A 15,959-nucleotide genomic window follows, 5' to 3' on the forward strand; every position below is an offset into this window, starting at 1 on the left:
TGAGCAGGCCACCACTTCACTTTACAAGCAGAGTAGCTCAGTTTCCCCACCTCCTCAACAATCTCGGCTACTGAAGACCTTGAAAAGCAAGTTCTCACCACCAAAGCCCTTGGCACTGTCAAATGGTTCGATGTCAGAAATAAAAAGTTTTATCAATGGAAATTACACCAAAGAGGACAGAGTGCTATCTGCTTTGTTGTTGCATCTTAAGGACCACTGGGTCTTTCCATCTAACTCATAGCTTAAGCTTCCTATATGTACTATCTCATACTATTAGGATGTGAGCTCCTTGAGAGCAGGGATGGTCTTGTTTTTCTATTTGTATATGCAACACTCAAAATAGTACTTTGCAAATAGCAAGCACTTAAATGCTTTTTAATTCATTCAATTATTCATAATACATGCAAAATGTTATGCTAGGAGATATTCAACAGAAATATTCAATACAAACAGGATTACCTTAAAGAAGCCACCAGCCACAGAGAATCCTGAGACTGAGACTCTACTAGATTTCCTCCAATACAATAGCAAACACTTTGGTAAGCATACATCTCCTTGTTTTATTCCTCAATTAATGTTTATTATCAGAAAGATGCTGACCAAGGTTATTTCTGTTCTATTTTCCAAGGAATCTTGACTGGTTTTGCTATTTGCAATTTTGCCAAAGTAGGTACCTTGGTGCAAAAGAGCTTATAAAGTCATTTTTCTACTGAAGTCAACAAGCATTTATTAAGTGTTTACTATATGCCAGATGCTGTGCTGAATGCAGGGGGGTTGGGGTTTTTTTTAATTAATAAAAAATAAGCATAATGAGAGTTTTTATTTACTACATCTTTTTTTAATTGTGAAATACTAAAAATGTGGTCCCATTGTTTCATATAACTCAAATAGCTGCTCATTTCCTACAAATAACCACATGGAGGATTTCCTCAATCCATGCATAGATGTCTCTCCTACAGATTTTTCCACAGATAGGAGAGCACGCATATACTGTAGGAAGAAGGGAAGGAAAGAAGCATTTACTAAACATCATGTTCCAGGCACTGTGCTAAGCTCTTTACTTAGAAATATATCTCATATGATCCATATAACAACCCTACAAGGCAGGTGCTATAATTATCCCTATTTTACAGTTGAGGAAACCGTGGCAGGTGGAGGGTAAGTGATTTGCCCAAGGTCACACAACAGAAGCCAGATTTGAATCCAGGTCTTCCAGAGTTTCTATCAACTTTGCCACCCAACTGCCTACATAAACATTAGAAAGGTAGTTATTTGTGTTCTATTTGTCAACTTTTTATTAAAAAACTCTAAGAATTTTCCCCATATTTTTGGTTTCTTCTCCTCTTTCAGTTGCCTTATATCTTGATTCTTCAGTGCCCTAGCCATTATACCACCTCCAGCATAGATGATCTCTGTAGAGATCTGCTCTAATCTGACTACTTTTCTTATCTGTGTACCTGATAGTGACAGTTCTGCCTCTTCTATTAGCACACACAGAACAGAGATGCTTTGGTCTAAGTATGATGATTCTACTACAAGCCTGGATGGAGGTCACAAGATGAAGATAATGGTGACTTTTTGCAAGTCTTTTCCATTTTTCCTTCCGTTTTTAACCTTGAAAGACACTGGGATAACTGTACTTGAGATAACTTGCCAAATTTTTCTCAAACTAGATTTTACCCTCTACTAACTGCTTCTCTTTCCTTTAATTGCTCATAATCCTCCACCATCCTTCTTCATGTAATTTTACAAAGAAATTTATAGTCTAACCAATTTTTGTGTTTGGCAGTCACCTCTCTCTCTCTCTCTCTCTCTCTCTCTCTCTCTCTCTCTCTCTCTCTCTCTCTCTCTCTCGAAAGTAAATCAGTTGGTTGTTTACTTCTGGGTTCTTAGGCAGCTTTGAGCTCTCTTTGGAGGCAATAAGACCTGGATTCCACACTCACTTTGGACACAGACCAGCTTTGTAACCCTGGGCATATCACTATCCTCTCAGATCCCTAAGCAACCCTCTAAGACAATAAGTTGCAGAGAAGTTGCCAACTTGCACTGGTAGAGGGGGAAAGGAAAGCAAAGGGAATGAGCATTTATTTAGTGTCTATAATATGCCAGGCACTATACTAAGTGCTTTTTATAAACATTATCTTATTGCATCCTCACAAGAATCCTGTGAGGTAGATGTAACTATTATCCCTATTTAAGGAAACTTAAATTTCCTTTGGCAAAGAGAGGTTAAGTGACTTGCCCAGGGTCACAAAGCTAGTAAATGTCTGATTTGGATTTGAACTCAGGTATTCCTGACTCTAGGCCCACTGTGCCACCATGCTGCACAGAGGGAGTTTCCTCACTGGGGAGTTTCCAATATAAATGAAATCACAGATCCACTTCCTATCCCTAAACTTTCGGATAAAATTATTAGATTTTATCTGATCTAATTTTATCAGTGTCAATACCATCCTTGTTATCTAGTTACTATTTATTTTAATTATTTATTTAGATAGTTTAGGATTAAAACATTTCAATTATATGTAAGATTTTCCCCCATTATTATTCTTCCCTTTTGTTGTTATTGTTGTTGTTTTGGCCGATTCATTCTGATCCCAGGTCTGACTATGTTAAAGATAGTTGGTTGCCCTCTCAATAACAAGTCTTTTCTTGCCCTTTAATATGTTGTGATTTGATACTTGACATGTTCAGGGCCTACCAATTTTTTTCTTGAAGCCAATGGAAACACAAAGACAAAGATGAATTGAACCCTGACCTCAAGGAACTTACTTGCTAATGGATGGATATGACATGTAGACAGGTAAGTATGATACGAGGTCAAGAGTGACAAGGATAAATGAGAGACCAGATAAAGTACACAAGGAATATCCAAGGAATGAGACAATACTAAGAGAGGGTCAGAGAAGACTACTTAAAGGAGGTGGTCCCTGAATTAAGCCTTAAAGTCCAAAGTAAGGTGAAAAGCAAAAATGAGGAGAACTGTATTCTGGGAATGCCTCTGCAGATGCATGAAGGTGTGAAAGTGTCTCAAGAATTCAGCATGTATGATATTGTGTTCAGTGAAAAGTTAGGTATTTGTTCAGTTTAATTATGTTTACATAGAGTACCTGAGGGGAATAAAGTAAAAAAATGGTGAATGGCAGGTTGACACTCAGCTATGGAGGGGGTTAAATTCCAGGCCAAGGAAGGTGCATCTTATCCTAGGAGCAAGAGGAAGCTGCTGATGGATTTTGAGCAGGGAAGGGACATGGTCAGACTTGTATCTCAGGAAGTGACTGAATTAACTGATGGAGCAAGGTTTTGGAGGATGAGGACTGAAATCAGGAGTACACGTAAGAGGAAAGAAGGAAAGATCCTTTTTCCTCAACGATGGGAACAGAGGAAGAGAAAGAGTGTTAAGATACAGAGATTTCTGAGGCAGAGAGAAACAACAGTGAGGCAGCTCAGGCCCCACTGCCTTGATATTTTCAGCAAAGCAGGAGTGAAGACAGACGAAGAATTTGAGGGAAGTGAGAAAAATGTGTGACAGCTGTAGGGAATGCAAGACATCAGTTAGGGATGGAGAAAAGGAGTGTCAAACAATAGTGAGGACCCAGCCAAAGCCAGACTGAATTAACTGTGTAGTAGATGTAAATAACACAATTCTGTTGACTTTTTCTTCAGCAATGCTCAACAGCCTGGGTGTGGGAGTAGAGACAAGTCTCTTTTTCTGAGTTCTACTTGCACACCTCCAACTCTGTATTGGACATCTCAAATTCAGTAAGGCTAAAACAAAACGTTATCCTTCCCAAACGTCATCATCTCTAGACGTGCAGTTTCACAGCCTCCGAGTCACCCTCACTCTCACTCATCCCACGTAAGCTGTCCCCAGATTTTATTGCTTCTCTCTACTTCTATGAACACCACGCTAGTTCAGGCACATACTACTTCTCAATCATGCAAGCAACACAGCCTCTTAGCTGGTCTACCAATCAAATCTCTTGTTTCTGCAATCCATCCTCGATGCAGATGCTACAGTGATTTTCCTAAAGCACAAGTCTGACCCTAGCTCTCCCTACTCAAGAAATTCTAATGGCTCCTATTGTCTGAAGGATCTGGGATCCTCTGTTTGATATTTAATGACACTGACATGCTGTGTCCAACCTACCTTTTCCAGCCTATTAATAATTATTCCCTTCTTGGACTTTACTGTTCAGCCAAACTATCCTTGCTCATACAAGACATTCAGCTCAGGTTTCTACGTCTTTGCATCAGCCATCTTGAATCCTAGTGCATTTGTACTTCCTCTCCATTTGCACCTCTTAGAATGTCTTGATTCCCCTGATCCAAAATTCTGTAGAATAATTTGGTACTATAGCCAAAGGGCTATGAAACTGCATACCCTCTGACCCAACAATATCACTTCTAGGCCTGTATCCCAAAGACATCATAGAAATGGGAAAAGGACCCACATGTACAAAAATATTTATGGCATCTCTCTTTGTGGTGGTCAAGAACTGGAAATCAAGGGGATACTCATCAACTGGGGAATAACTGAACAAGGTGAAGTATATGAATGTAATGGAATAGTATTGTTTCATAAGAAATGACGAGCAGGAGGACTTCAGAAAAACCAGATTTATATGAATTGATGATGCTGAGTGAATGAGCAGAACCAGGAGAACAGTGTAAACAGTAAGAGTAACACTGTGCAAGGAGCAACTTTGACTTAGCTCTTTTCAGCAATGCAAGGATTTAAGAAAATTCCAGTGGCCAAATTCCAGAGTTCCCAGGTCAAGGAGAAAATATTGCAAGCAGCTAGAAAGAAACAATTCAAGTATTATGGAAATACAATCAGGATAACACAAGATCTAGCAGCTTCTACATTAAGGGATCGAAGGGCATGGAATAGGATATTCCAGAAGTCAAAGGAACTAGGACTAAAACCAAGAATCACCTACCCAGCAAAACTGAGTATAATACTTCAGGGGAAAAATTGGTCTTTCAATGAAATAGAGGACTTTCAAGCATTCTTGATGAAAAGACCAGAGCTGAAAAGAAAATTTGACTTTCAAACACAAGAATGAAGAGAAGCATGAAAAAGTAAATAGCAAAGAGAAGTCATAAGGGACTTACTAAAGTTGAACTGTTTACATTCCTACATGGAAAGACAATATTTGTAACTCTTGAAACTATTCAGTATCTGGGTACTGGGTGGGATTACACACACACACACATGCACACGCACACGCACACACACATAGAGACAGAGTGCACAGAGTGAATTGAAGGGGATGGGATCATATCTTAAAAAAATGAAATCAAGCAGTGAGAGAGAAATATGTTGGGAGGAGAAAGGGAGAAATGGAATGGGGCAAATTAGCTCCATAAAAGAGGCAAGCAAAAGACTTATTAGTGGAGGGATAAAGAGGGGAGGTGAGAGAAAAACATGAAGTTTACTCTCATCACATTCCACTAAAGGAAGGAATAAAATGCACACTCATTTTGGTATGAAAACCTATCTCACAATACAGGAAAGTGGGGGATAAGGGGATAAGCAGGGTGGGGGGGATGATGGAAGGGAGAGCATGGGGAGGAGGGAGCAATTTGAGGTCAACACTCATGGGGAGGGACAGGATCAAAAGAGAGAACAGAAGTAATGGGGGACAGGATAGGATGGAGGGAAATATAATTAGTTCTCACAAAACACTACTATTATGGAAGTCATTTGCAAAACTACACAGATTTGGCCTATATTGAATTGCTTGCCTTCCAAAGGGAAGGGGTGGGGAGGGAGGGAGGGCAGATTGGCAGACAAGGGCAATTAGAACGCTCGGTGTTTTGGGGTGGGGGGAGGGGACAAAAGGGGAGAAAATTTGGAACCCAAAATTTTGTGAAAATGAATGTTAAAAGTTAAATAAATAAAAAAAAAATTCCAAAAGACACATGATCTCATGATGGAAAATGCTACCCACATGCAGAGAAAGAACTATGGGATCTGAATGCAGAACAAAGCATGTTATTCTCTCTCTCTCTCTCATTTCTTCTTTCTTGTGTTTTTTTCCTTTGGTTCTAATTCTTCTTTACAATATGATTAATGTGTAAATGTGCTTGATATGATTGTACATGTACACTTTATATCAGATTACATGCCACCTTAGGGTGGAAGGAGGGGAAAGGAGGAGAAAATTTTTAATTCAAAATCTTATAGAAGTGAATGCTGAAAATTAAAAGTAAATAAAATTATTTTTTAAATGATAAATAAAAGACAAAAAAGAATCTCTTCATTTGCTCAAAACTCAGCCCAAACACCACCTTCTAAATGAGACCTTCCCCCCAGGCTACTAGTGCCTTAACTTGAATTTATTTTTATATATTTTGCATTCTTTTATATAGGTATGTGTTGTTCTCCCTCATTAGAACATAAGTTCTTTGAGGGCAAAGACTGTTTCACTTTGTCTTTGGATTCCTAGCACCTAGTATAGGCCCTGGTATGTAGTAGGCACTTAATCAATACTTTCTGACTTACTAAACAAGTAATGCATTTTGTTATACAGTCTATAAGCCAGTAAATATATCCACATTCAAAGATGACTATTAATGACCCATCTGATGATGGGCGAACACTTTGAATTCTATTTCTACTCAATGAATAAAGGCAATTTTCAAAGGCTATTTAATTTAAAACTAAAAAGGAACTAAGTCATTGAGAATGTGGTCCATAATATGCCTAGAATAAGGGAAGTATGGCATTTTCAGCTAAGTTCAACCTTTTCACTTTATGGATATGGAAAGTACAGGAGATCCATGTTACCCATCCAGTTAGGGATAGCATCAGGACTACAGCCTTGTTCTCCTGATTCCTAGCTCAATATTCTTGCCATCTCACCATCCTGTACTCTATTTATAAAATGGATATAGTGGAAAATGATTATGAGCTACTGCATGAGAACACAGAAGAGATTAATTTCTTAATGTCTAGTAGGTTTCTGAAACAACTCAATTAGCAGTATTCGAAACCTACAAGCATACCTGGTCTAGGAAGTTGTACATGGGCATTTTCAGAAAGAGTTAATTAAGCCCTAAGTTATTTCTATTTGGTTTGGTTTTTAATTTATCCCATATAACATGTATGGCTCATAACTATTAGGAGGTGGCACAGTACATACAGAACTGGACTTGGGAGCCAGGAAGATGAGTTCTAATCTTGGTACGTCACTTTCCAGCTGTGTGACCCCGGACAAGTCACTTACCCTCTTTCTGCTTCATTTTCCTCATATGTAAAATGGAAATAATAGCATTTATCTCCCAGGGATGTGTGCGAGTCTTAAAGGAGATAATATATGTGTGTGTGTGTGTATACGCATGCACATACACACATATATACACACACACCTATGTATACATATTTAAGCTACTTATAACACTCTAAGGGTTTGCTAAATGCTTTGCATAACCATGTAATTTGTCACAAGAAATTTATGACAGAGATGTTATTCTTATTCCCATTTTAAAGGTGAGAAAACTGAGGCTTATATTCATTAAGATACTTGACCAAGGTTACAATGGCAGTAAGAACTGAATCCAGATCTTCCTGAATTACTTCAACTTTATGGGCCCGTAACTGGGGAGAGGTGGGGACAAGAGTCCTTCGAAAGGAAAATGTATTGTCCCATCTACACCAATCATTACAGCACATTTCAGGATCCAGGAGGAATGTAATAAAGATATATCTTTTTTTCTTCTTCACCAAATGATAAGGACTAAAGTTATTTGCAAGTTAAATCACTCATACTGCATCCTTGTTTTCAAAAGAGTTTAAAATAGGGGAGTATGAATCTTTAATATTTCTTTTACTACAAGGAATTCTCTGACCTTGTCACCCAGAAAATGGGTACCTCATTTTATCACTGTCCCAAAGAAATAACATTTTCCAACCTAACTCTTGTGCCATTATACTCTTTCTCCAAAAGATTTATAGATGCGAGCCAACATCTCTCCTCAGACTCTCATATCCAGTTCACATTGGCTCCAGACTCTGGCCTTACACACTCTGTTCACATATAAGCAAGGTCATAAATTTAAGAGGTTGTAAGTTCTGGGCCTTTTTTTAAACTACCCCTCCCCTTCAACAAACTTGCCAATGGGGTGAGGTGAATCAATGGAGTAAAACAGAGAACTGATCTTGAAAACAGTTTTGGATCAAGAGGCAACGTGTTATAGTGGGAAAAGGGCTGGATTTATTGTCCAAAGACCTGGGTTAAAAGCAGAGCTCTGCCACTGACGTTGCATGACCTTGATCAAATCACTTTACTTCTCTAGGACTCAGTTTCTTCTTCTGTAAAGTTGTGGCTGCTGGACTAAATGACTTCTAAAGCCCCTTACATAGCTCTAAACACTATAATGTTCTAGTATGGCATATTTAATAAACTTAATTTGCAAAAGGTGCCCCCAGTCAGTTAATTCAAAGAACAGCGCAGAGAATCCTGTACTGCAGGATCTACTGTTTACAGATTTCCAAACTCTTGGATAAAATAATTCAGCAACTAGGAACTTTTTATTTGTTTTAAATTGCCTCCACTAAAATGCTGTTCTGGTGCCAACTCTGGTTAGTGAATACTGTTTACAGTTTCATCCCAGCCCTATCCCAAATGCTAGAGAATTTCACAAATAGAATTAGAAAATAAGGAGGGGAGAAAAATGTTAATGTGAAAAAGAAAATCAAAGTAAAAAGATAAAGTAAACTGAGAGTAACGAATCATCACTAGTAGACTGTAGTCCATTGATAGTGATGACTGTTTTGGCATTTCTTTGTGTCTCTAGCACTTAGCAGTGATGGCACGTAATAGGTGTTTAATAAATGACTTCATTTATTTACAGATGGCTATTGAATTGAACATTTTTAGGCCAATTTGCTTTTCTTGGGGGTATTGGGGCAGAAAGTCTTATTTTACATGTAAGCATTTACGAAGCACCTACTATGTACCTGGCACCATGCTACACACTGAGCTTACAAAAAAGAGGCAAAAGACAATCTCTGTCCTCAAGAAACTTACCTTCGAGTGGGGGAGTATGTTGTATACAAACAAATGTATACAAAGCAAGCTACAGATAGTGTAAATGAGAGATAATTAATGGAGGCAAGGCACTGGAATTAAGAAGAGTAGAGGAAGGCTTCGTATAGAAGGCAAGATTTTAGTTGAGACTTAAAGGAAGCCAGGGAGGTTAGGGTACTCTATGATCCTGCCAAATGGTTCCATTAATTCTTTACCACCCACTCCCTAATATTTTCATGCATTTTGCTCATACCTGTACCTCCGTGGTCAGCATGTTCTCTCCTGCCCCCACACTACACCCTCATATTTCAACTTGTTGAATTTCTACCTGTCCTTTTCATCTAATCTCAGACAACCAACTCCTCCACCTAGTTTTCTCTGAGCCTCTTAGCTACAGTCAGATGTAATCTCTTCTTCCCCCAAACGCTGATGGCACTCTGTACATCTCCTCTGCATTTGTCACATTCTATTTTATATCATAGTTTATATTATATAGTAACTATATTATAGTTGTATTATAAATTTAGAGTTGAAAGGTACTTTAGAGAGCAGAAGCCACCTCTGTTTCTAGGCGAAGGGCGAGTAACTTGCTCGAGTATTCTTTCTGAATGCTACACTTCTCTTCATGCTGCAGAAGATCATATTAGGTTTTATTTTCTTAACAGTTGTTGCTAGAAAGTAGCAGAGATGCTGCTTCCATGTCTTATGGTACCTATTAAACTGCATTCTATGTTCTATATATTCTAGAACCTAATATAGTACCACCATCCTTACAGATTGCAGGTCCTTAATAAATATCAACTGAATTTGTTGATCATAGTAAGTGAGTTACCTAATATTTAACCGCATAATTAAATAAACTTGATTTCATTTGTCAGTGAGTCAGTCAAGAATTGGACATCATGACCACTCCAAAAATCACTATCATATCACATGAAGTGTTTTCAGGTGTCTTAACCACCTTAAAAACCTCACATAACATAATGCTTTAGAAACAATCTAAATAGACGAACTTGGCAGACTTGCAGCCAAGGCAGGTACATCCAGAGTTGGTAACATTTGTACCACACTTACTATGTGCCAAGTATCGTGCTAAATGCTTTACATTTATTATGTCATTTGGTCCTCACAACAAGCCTGGGTTGTTATCGCTGTATCATTTCAGTTATGTCCAACTCTTGGGGTTTTCTTGGCAAAGTTACTGGAGTACTTTGCCAGTTCCTTCTCCAATTCATTTTACAGACGAGGAAACTGAGGCAAATGGGGTTAAGTGATTTACCAGCATCACACAGCTAGTAAGGTGTCTAAGGTCAATCTGAACTCAAGCCTTCAAATACTATAAATATTAAATGCTGTAGGTAAGAGAATTGGACTTGGAGTCAGGGAGATCTCAGTTCATATCTCAATCAGATACTTACTATGTTGTGTAATTCCAGGCAAGTCACTTATTCTCCTCTAGCCTCAGTTTCTTCATCTCTAAAGTGGGGACAACAAGAGCGCCTATCTCAAAGGCTGCAGTGAAGATGAACTGAGGTAACATTTGTACTGCGCTTTGCAAACCTTAAAACACTATATAAATACCAGCTATTGTTATTATTACCATTTTTGTGGCTGTCACTGCTGCTATTGTAGGTTTTCTAAATCTGGCACTACCATAAACTCCATCTAAACTCTCAGACACGAAAAGAGAATTACACTAAGGGAAATGGCGCACAAGACTTAAAGGGTCCCAGTTGTCCATGGAGAGATGAGCTTGAGGGTCAGAGAGAGTCCAGCCATCTGGTCCAAAATTGGCTGCAAACTCTTCCATGTATAATTGAATATGCTGAGGTGGAGCTAAGCACTAAGGAAAGCAGCTGTGTGATCAAACTGTGAGACAGGACGTAGAAGTCATGGGATCATATTTTTCTTATAATTAAAAGATCTGGAAACTGAATTATATTATTGAAATATTATATTTAACTAGTCCCTCTCTTTATCTGGTGATCCCAGTACCTTTAACTCTTGGAATCTAAGAAAGGGTTTCTGAAAAGTCATTATAAGCATTCTAAATTTACCTTTTTTATTTCTCACCATCAGTATTTTAATTCCAAGTCTATGTAAAGTAATAGATAGAAGCATATAAATCTTGATGGTTCTACACTGTTTACAGCTGCAGTTTCCTTCATTCATGGGAATGAGACTGGCTAGGAAGAAAGTCACTAATAAGTTTTACTGGTAGTAAGTCTTCCTTCTCTGAGATCTTTCTGAATCTTTTCCTACATCTTGAAACTCCTAATATGGTTTAGAGAAAGGGGAAAAGGTCCAGCCTTTGCAGAATTATAAACTCAAAGAGAAATTACAGATGGAAAAGACGTATTAGGTCATCTAACCTGCCCCCTGCCAGTGCTGGATTTCTTCCCACAGTATATTCTCTAATGTTCTGCCCAGTCTAGTTGGTGGGGAACATTTCAAAAATATAAACCTTATGTGGTGGGAAAATATACACTTATTTAGGTAAATTCTATCTTGGTATATGAAATTTTGATCTTTTAAAAAATGTTTTCTTGGTGCTTCTTTTTAAACACCATTATAATTTCCCAATAATACCCTCTCCTCTACCAAATCCGAACCCTCCTTCATAACAACAAAAAGTAGTTAACCAAACAAAACTAACTATCACCACAACCATACTTGCTCTTATATTCATATTTCCGTACCAGGAGTTTACTACCTCTCAAATGAGAATATAGGAGCATGTTTCATACTCTAAGAGCTAATATTAGCCATTGCATTTAATCTAAAGTATGATACTTTTCATTATCATTTTCATTTGGGGTATATGTAATTTCAAAGAAAGCATATATAGAGAGGATTTATTTTTTCCCTTTCCTTTCTCCCTAATACAAGTAATCTTTTCCTTGACCAATGTGTATTTGATAAGTAATGCCAGGTAATTCATATCAGTGGGGCACTGGATTGAGATAGTACCTTTTAAATTCATCTTTCTGGCTTGTCATTTGGACCATCTTAGTGAAAAATGTCAAAGCTTAATGATAGTCCTTTAATATTTGTACTACTAGAATTATTAGAGGTAGGAGTATATTATCTCTGTGTCAATCAGAAGGGTTTTGGAACTTAACAGAAACTGAAGCAGAACAGTTCCAAATCTGAGGCAACCTATCCATGTCTGACCCACTAAATTCACATGGCAAATTAATTCTCAGATGGAGGTAGATGCCAGATCTCTTGGAGAGACTCAAATTATATCATACTGTCCAAGTAAAGAGGAAAGAGCTGCCAAGACTGCCTACATAAATCCCAGAATATTCTTACATCATCTGTGCTGGAAAAAAAAAGAAAAAGAAAAAAAGATGAAGGCTAACAGGCTACCCAGGCAACGGATGATTGTTTCGGAGAAGCATATACATCAGCCATGGAAAATACCTGTTATGCCTTCTGATCTGGTCAGTCGCCTAAACAGGGACATCACTTGATCTTTTTGCAAGTGTGTTATCCAGTCTTGAGTTCCTCTAATCTTATTTCAGAATATCTTTCAATTCAATCCAATAAATATTTATTAAGTGTTTATAATATCTGTATTTCATCCATCTCTTTATCCATATTAGAGTCAAATGGAATCACTGTGTGAATCACATTTTTCCTTTCTTTGCAATAATCCCTTTGCTCCCATCCATCTCCATTTTGAATGATCCTCAACTATTTTTCTCCTTCTTCAGAGTTTACATTCTTTTAAACCTTATGAGTAATTTTATGTTGTTTAGTAATGTCTTGGCTATCTTAAACTCAGCTGGCTGCCAATATCGCCCATATAGAATATATCTGAGGGAGAAGAAGGAGAAGGAGCACAAGGAGAAGGAGCACAAGGAGAAGGAGGAGGACAAAGACAAGGAGATGGAGGAGGAGGAGAAAGAGGAGAAGGAGGAGGAAAAGGAGGAGAAGGAGAAGAGAAGCTCATTTATCTGGTTTTCATGCTCATGCCCACAACTGATTAGAAGGAGCTACTCACATTAAGATATTCAAGGAAGTAATTCAATGAATGCTCAGGCAATCAATATGTCTACAACAAATCTAGTTCATCTGACACCAGAGTAATGCTTACTCATGTGCTATGCTGTCTTCGTAATAAACGGATTATATGTTTTTTCAAAACTAAATTTTTATATTTACTTACACATAAAAATTTCCTACTCAATTAAGAAACATTTATCAAGGACCCTAGTTGGTATAACGAAAAGGCCTTCTAGGCCTGAAGACAGAAAGATCTGGGTTCAGTTCTGACCTCAGACATTTACTAACTGTGTGATTCTGGGTGAGTCACTTAACCTTTGTCTGCTTTGGTTTTCTCTGCTATAAAATGAGACTCATAATAGCCCCTACTTCACAGGCTTGTTGTGAGGATCAAATAAGATAACCTTTTATAGTAGTTAGGCACAGTGCCTGACATATAGTAGGAGCTTAATAAATGCTTCCCTTATATTACAAACATCAGGAAAAAAAAGGTGAAACACAGCACCTTTCCTTTCTTCATGTAATTTAGATCAAACAACTAGTACATTTTTCTTAAATAAAGGAAAAAAAACAACATGAAAAATCTCTTAAGATACCTCCCAGTTGTTAGCATTCTCTCACTTCTCAAATTATCTGTTATTTACTATCTTTAATTACTTACGTACATACTGGACACACAATAGAATTTAACATCATTGAAGGAAGGTATCCTTTGGTTTTTGCTTGTTTTGCATTTTATTCCCAGCACCCAGTGTGTGTGTTCATCCTTCATTGCCAAAGAAGACCATGCCATCAGAGAAATAATGACATGACTTGCACTTGACTTTGTTTTGAGTGAGGGAGGGCTGTGCAGGTCACCAGCCTTACTTCTCCTCCAGAGTCATCTGAATCCAGTGACCTGATATTCCTCAGGATAACTGGAGATGACTCAGGATGAGGCTAGTGACAGTCAAGTGTGTGAGGTGAGATTTGAACTCAGGTCCTCCCGACTCCTGCTCTGGTGCTCTATCCACTGCACCACCTAGCTGCCCCCCCACCCAGCACCCAGTATGGTGGTGTTGAATCTAGGAGGTGCTTAAGAAATATTTAGATGAGGGATTTGATGGATGATTTTAGGGGCATAGAGAGCTCCCAGGGAGGAACTATCTCTAAGAAGGAAGTTCATTGCCTTTTCTCTAACTTCTAGTCTTAGAGAATTACCTAGAACACTACTTTGAGGTTAAGTGTCTTGCCCAGGGTCAAACTACCAGTATGTATCAGAGTTTTTCTGTAGAGACAGCATAGAATAACAGATAGAAAGCTAGACTCAGATTCCCAAAGATCGAAGTTCAAAGCCCACCACAGACTCATTAGCTATATGATCCAGAACAAATCACTTAATCTCTTTCCTCAGTCTTAACACCAGATTCAATCTTAAATCTCTGATCCTGTGATTCAAACTTCAAAGCCTACCTCCATTTCCTGGCTCTCTAAGAAATATTTGTTTAACTGAATTGAGGAGAATATGATATGCACATGATATAAGATAAAGTGTTATAATATCCAAGAAAAGTACTATGAGACATTTGAGGAAGGGGCCATCAACTTGGGGAGAGGGGGGGGAATGGTAGCAGCAGAAATGAGGGAAGGCTTCATAGAGAAAGTGGCATCTTGACTGAGCTTTGAAGATAGAAAGATTTCCATAGGCAAAAAAATGGAAGTTGCTTTTAAGGTCAAACAATGTTTTTCTCTTTCTCTTGATTTTCCCAATGGGAGGCATCTTCAGTCATCCTGATCTGTATCTTGCCACTAGACCAAGATGGCTCTGGAAGAGGAAGTGAGGCTGGTGACTCTGCACAGCCCTCCCTCACTTAACTCCAATTCACCTGCAAATCATGACATCACCTTCATGATGTCATAGTCCTCCCTCAAGAACCAAGAACAACAATAACATTTTCCTAATGACAAACAGCCTTGCACAGAGTAGCTGTTTAAATGCTGACTGAGTTGAATGTCCAAGGAAGGGGAACGTAGTACAAGATTCCAGGACATCCCTGATTAGACTCCTTGGGGGGCTCTTTGAGAACAGGGGCTGGTTTTTGTCCTTTTGGCTGATTCTAGTTGCTGTTTGCCTTTTTTTGTGTCCTTAGAGCATAGCATAGTGCCTGGTATACAGTAAGTGCTTAACAAATGCTTGTTGATTAGACTTGATTAATATTGAATATCCCAGTTTGGTTAGAACATAAAGTACATAAATGGATACAGCATGAAATAATGATAAAAATGTGGTATACCTAGTCTTCCCTCTATGGAAGTCAAACTTCATGACAAAGATGGCATCCAGAAGAGCCATCTCTCTTTTTCACCAAAAGAATCTGAAATGCCTTCTTACTCCTCATCCTACCCTGTGCTGTCTCCATCCTTTCATTGCTAGTAAGGTTTGACGCCACTAAGATTTTCTCTATTACCAAGTCGCAAGTGCTCCTTTCACTATCTGGGTCCTTTTCCTTTTCTACCCCATATATCCTTTCTTCCACTCTTTTGGAACCATATCTATATGCCACTTCCCCTCATTACTAATACTATTCTGCCTTCCATGCTCAAAGAATCTCCTGTTTCCAGATGTAGATGCCATTTGTACTCTCCTGGTTCTTTGCCTAGGGTGAATTCCCTCTGAGCCATAGAGAAAGAAGGAGGAAGGAAACAAGCATTTATTAATAAGTACTTTAATATGCCAAGCTTTACAGATATTTTTATTTGACAAAGTGCTAAGTACTTGACAAATATCATCTCATTTAATCCTCACAACAATCTTAGGAGGTAGATACTATTATTATCCCCATTTTACAGTTGAGGAAACTGAGTCAAACAGAGGCTAGGTGACTTTCTCAGGGTCACACAGCTACTAAGCATCTGGAGCCAGATTTTAAC

General features: G+C 38.3%; 1 protein-coding gene across 9 annotated transcripts in view; it reads right to left on the bottom strand.

Annotated features, from left to right (window-relative positions):
- SLC26A7 (solute carrier family 26 member 7) overlaps positions 1–15,959 on the bottom strand; it is a 208,851-nt gene that overhangs the window by 144,044 nt on the left and 48,848 nt on the right. The window lies entirely within an intron of this gene.

This window comes from Notamacropus eugenii, chromosome 4, assembly GCF_028372415.1.
Source record: "Notamacropus eugenii isolate mMacEug1 chromosome 4, mMacEug1.pri_v2, whole genome shotgun sequence".
Taxonomy (NCBI): Eukaryota; Metazoa; Chordata; class Mammalia; order Diprotodontia; family Macropodidae; genus Notamacropus; species Notamacropus eugenii.